The sequence below is a fragment of the Opisthorchis viverrini genome (assembly GCF_000715545.1).
Source record: "Opisthorchis viverrini unplaced genomic scaffold opera_v5_7, whole genome shotgun sequence".
In the NCBI taxonomy this organism is placed as follows: Eukaryota; Metazoa; Platyhelminthes; class Trematoda; order Opisthorchiida; family Opisthorchiidae; genus Opisthorchis; species Opisthorchis viverrini.
The window spans coordinates 1,706,757-1,711,232 of NW_008751663.1; positions in this window are offsets into that span (position 1 = coordinate 1,706,757).

The following is a 4,476-nucleotide window of genomic DNA, read 5'->3' on the forward strand; positions in this document are numbered from 1 at the left end:
GCCATTCCGCCCACATCTATTGTGGTCTACCAATGGCTGCGGAGGGCGTATGATATGAATTGGTGTCATGTTTCGGACTAGATGTAAAATGGGTGTGCGCAAAATATGAAGGGTTATCACTCAAATGTTTTGTTAATAAAATTNAAAAAAATTTCACGAATTTGCACGGAGGAAAAACGAATCCTTGTTATTCACGTTCAGCGGCCGCCATTCACCTGAGAGGCACAAGCAGAAAGAGGTATAGCGCTGCTGCTTAATTTCCCCGAGTGGGGCATTAAGCTGCCAGCCCAAAGACTCATAAAAAAGCGTCCAACAGTTTTTTGAATTGGGTTCTAAATGGAGCGTGGGCAACCGTCGGAGCAAGAATATTCCACAGAACAACCACCAGAAATAAGAACAATTCCTGTCCAATAAAATGTGCGATCTGAACCTGAAAATCGTCTCATCGCCGTGTGTTAACCGAAACAACGGTGAAAACCATGCTTGGCAAATCGTTGAAACATAAGTAAGCATTAAGTCTCCTCGGAGGCCTCTATGCTCCACGAGAAAGAGGTCAGGCACCGCGAGCTTCGTTTCATAGTCCGCGAATTGTAGGTCGGTAGCCATTTTCGTGGCAGCGTGTTAAACAAGCTCAGTGAGGATTACGTCCTTCTTGAGTCCCGAGTAGACAACTTGGTTAGCATATTCAAAAAGCGGCCCGAACTTCCTCAACAGAACTATCGTCGCGGCCCACACAGAGTGGTTGGTCGGCTACAGAAAACCAGCCTTCTGTAGTTCGTCCAATTCCTTATCAATGATGGGTAATGCTGCATATGTTTTGGTCGTTTTGGCCTGCAAACTTAAACAACTCACATTGCGGAACGCTCAGCAATGTGAGTTGCTTCAAGGGCACCTTTGGGGTCTGCGTGCATGACGTCAAAAATAGAATTAATAAACTTCTCCAGCAGCTTCAACTTTTCGATCCAGTCTAGCATGACGTCAGCTGGCACGTGGCCTGTGCGTCGAGCCAGTGAAGATTATGGAGCAGTCAACCTCGTCAGTCATCTTTAGTTAACCACCAGGGGCATAACTGGAGCAATTCTCGGCAAGACCGAGCAAAATGCCTCTCACCACAGTGCTAGGGATTTCTGGGGGGGGGCTAGTTCTGTTTTCAGTACGGTGAGCAGGAGATGATTGCGTGTACACAGTTGCTTGAAGTAATAAGTGATTGACCGATCATAGAGGTGTCGTGCCTCAGGTTGACCAGGCGGAGACTTTCGGTGGTAGGGCTCTGCAGGGTCATTTCAGCAGCCTGTTTAATTCTGTTAAGCAGCCGGGTTCTAATGTCGGAATCTCGCGACGACCGGATGCAAAATTGAGGCAATAGAGCTGATTTTTCGTCATTGAGCTGATCTTGAGGAGCTCGCATTCCCGAGTAACACTAATGATAACAATACTGTTTATTCCCAACTTGTGGGTGGCATGCCCTCAGGCATGACCGTAAGGTTACAGTCAGAATAAAAGCAGGGCTGCCACAAATCGTGGGTATATGGTGTTTTGGGAAAAGCAAGAGGGTCATAGGCTTTGGGTTTGTCCGGTATAGATATCACCACTAAATCATCACGGGCAGGAAAGCACAGTTTCCGTGCCTTTTTTGGAGAAACATCGGGCAAGATCAGATCGTTAGAATTTGAAGGGGGCGTTGAAAAACAAGACGAGGGGACGAAATAAGAGGTTTCCTGCCTGACATGACAAGAGAAATATAAACTGCGGAAAATGAGGAACCAGTAGATCTGGTGAAGCAGCAAAGTTGACGTCATCCAGCCTGTCAAACTGAACTAAAACCTAAAACCACCGCCAAGGCCCCATAGCCTTGGAATGTTGGGCTCGTGGCCAAAGGCGCAAAAAGCGTAATTGGGATGATCAAGTGGAGGGAATAGCAAAGCGAGTAAATGGTGGCAGGAATCTCAGAAACGTGTTGTACAGGAAAATGTGGAGGCTCACTGGTGTCGCTGTTGTAGAATCAGGCGTGATAGTTTCTTGGGAGAGTGAGACGGCGGCAACACACGAGCAAGAACGCGAACTGTAGTGAAAATTATTAATTTTCTGTGGAGCACAGAGCGAAAGTCCACAAAAATGGCTAAATTCGAACATGTTCAGCAGTTGGGAGCGAACATGTCATGGAGGCAACTGCGGCCGGTTGAGGGGCTTGTTCGTACCAGCAGTTGATGGAACGAGTAAGCGAGACGGTACCGTTGAAAGTTAGAATGGAATAGTGACGGGTGTGCCACCAAATCGGGTATGGAAGTGTTGTAACATCATTGGCCTGACATGTATCGGTTTTCGGACAGCCCTGTCGCATTTCAGGTTGATTGGGCTGGGATATGTGATTCTATGAGCATTGGGTTTTTTCCAGGCTGGTCAAGTAAACAAGGGTAGAACGAAGTTGACAAGATTACAAGTTTGTTTTTCTATTTTCGGTCCGGTTAAGGATCCCTGTGGATGTAGATCATAGTTACTCACCCGTGCTGCAAAAATGAAATGGCTACCGTTTTAATTGAAGTATCTGAAACCGTCACATCTACTGGCCAACGGGTAAAATGAGTGAAACAGTTTGATAGGAAAAGTGGACCGACGATATCAAGATGAACTTGCGTGAAGCGAGCATCAGCAACCACAAATGAGCCAAAAGGTGATTTTGCAGGCCGTGTTATTTACTGCGTTGACAGGCGATACACTGTTCGGCCCAGGCTGTTATACCCTCATTCATGTGGGGCCACACTAAACGTGCGCTAATCAACTTCCTTGTTGCCCTAATTCCTGGATGGGAAAATCCAGTAAAGTATCCAAATGCAGCCCATCAAAATCTTCGCGGACGATCGGGCGAGCCGTGATGGTAACAATCGTAATATTATTAATAATATTTATTCCCAACTTGTGGGTAGCATACCGCCAGGCACGATCATACATTTCAGTCAGAATAAGGTATGGCTGTGGGATTTGCGGGTACTGGAGAGTGCGTGAAAAAGGGGACAATATCATAGACAGTGGACATCTGGTGGAAATAATAATAATTTCATTTCTCCACTTGTACGGAACATGCTGATTGAGGCATGATCATATCGCTACAACATGAGCGCGTCAGGTAACAACACGGAAGGAGGTACAACCAACGCGTCATGCTTATTACGTGTGAGTTCATCGCAGTTGCAGGAGCCGAGAAATACTGAGACAATGGACATGAGGTCCGACTAGTTCAAAGATGAAGCCGTGTGCATGAACTAAAAGAGAGGGCCATTGCTCGCCATGAGTGACCTTGGGTGGCCGAGTAAATGGCCAGAGCCACAACCAGCAGAGATGGAGATGCAGATGGGATAATTCGAAGGAGAAGCAAATGGCAGGTTCTGTCCTGGTTTAACCTTAAACTAAGCGGACTCGCTAGTATCACTGTTGTGGGGAGGACGGTGCAGGAGATGGGTTTGGCGGGGAGATAGAACTAATGCTTAGGGCCAAACGAACACCGCATATGGAACTGGACTTGTGGAAGAGGCAAAGCAAAATTGCGGCACAAAGTCAGTTTGGTCAAATCCGAACAAAAGTTTCATCGGGTTGGAATGAACTCGTCGAGGAGGTAGTTAGGGCCAGGCGAAAAATTTTCTCGTAGTTGCAATAATAGGTTCTAGTGGGCAGGAGTTTGCGGTCGACATTCTGAAGATAATAATTGCTCGAGTGCCACCACACTGGGTATGCCAGTGCCATACCATCATTGCACCGACGTACTTCGGTTTATCCACAGCTCCGTAACGGTCGTCAAGGCTGCCGCAATCGGAGAGAGGATATGCAGTTCCGTGGAAGCTGGATCTGGGTTAGGCGAGTGGACTAACCAGATGGAATCAGGCCGATGCAGGGTCAAGGATACTTCCCCTTCACTTGAAGGGCCATGTGACTGTAGACCGGGGATGAGCCAGAGCGAATGAATAACGGTTGTAAGGGTCTTTTGGACAACTACAATCAAAGTTTGAAGCTCGGGAACACTGAGAATGCGGAGGAAATAGAATGAGAGCAGCATCGTCTAGTGAGTGCCAGGAAATATCGGATAAAGCGGTGTCAATAAGCAAAAAGCTAAAAGGGAAAGATAGCACGCTCAATGTACCCGGAAAATAGTGGATATTCCTGCTGACCCAGAGGCCACTTGATAGCTGGCCAAGGGCAGTTGCCCAATTTTGAGAAGGTAAGGGCATTTCGCCGGGGGAGCTTGCGGGAAGGCTAGCAGTTTGACTGGTTGGAGCTGGTGATTACATGGAGATAGCTTCTTGCTTACCAAAAGAATCCGAATGTAGGGTTTTCGTTGTGCAAAGAGGGGGTTAAATTGAACGGGGAAATTACATAACTATCAGCGGTCGGGAAAGAGCTTCCGAGATAATGGGTAAGAGCCGTGGTTTATCTGAAACCTGCTAGGTCATCTTAACAGGAAGGTAAGGGTAGGGGTCTCTGATC